We start from the raw sequence: 717 nt of genomic DNA, 5'->3' as shown, positions 1-717 counted from the left end.
ATATATATATATATATATATATATATATACAATTATGTATGTGTACGTATGCAGGTATGCATATAGATAACTATATAAAATGTATATTCGATTTAAATAGATGCAGTCATGTACAGAACGAATGTAGAACTTGTAAATATAATTTAGAAGGAAATACTCATGTTTTTATATTGCTTACTATAAACTATATTATCCAAATAATTGAATTTATATTTTGGTGCCTCTCTAAACATTTGTTTGTCGGAAAAGCGAAAAGAAAGATGAATATACCACATTATCACACTACCTGCTTTGTACAGCGCTCCACGCCAAGAAATATGTTTTGTTATTTCTACCATCCACAAATAAATGGCTTCAAACTGGGAATTAGAATGCAAAATGTGGTAATTCAAATGATATTAAGTAGTAGTAGTAGTAGTAGTAGTAGTAGTAGTAGTAGTAGTAGTAGTAGTAGTAACCCCTGCTACGCGCTGAAGCTTTTTGACTTTATAAACAGTATACACAAATCTATTATGAATATAGTTATGTCTGTATGTATGTATGTATGAATGTGTGTGTATGTATGTATGTATATATGTATGTATGTACTTATGTATGTATGTATGTATTTATGTATGTATGCATGTGTATGTATGTATGTATGTATGTATGGGCGTATGTGTCTATGTATGGTTGTGTATGTCTGCATGTGTAAGTGTATGTATGTATGTATGTATG

Source organism: Octopus bimaculoides, chromosome 7 (assembly GCF_001194135.2).
Source record: "Octopus bimaculoides isolate UCB-OBI-ISO-001 chromosome 7, ASM119413v2, whole genome shotgun sequence".
In the NCBI taxonomy this organism is placed as follows: Eukaryota; Metazoa; Mollusca; class Cephalopoda; order Octopoda; family Octopodidae; genus Octopus; species Octopus bimaculoides.
This window is presented reverse-complemented; position numbering follows the sequence as displayed.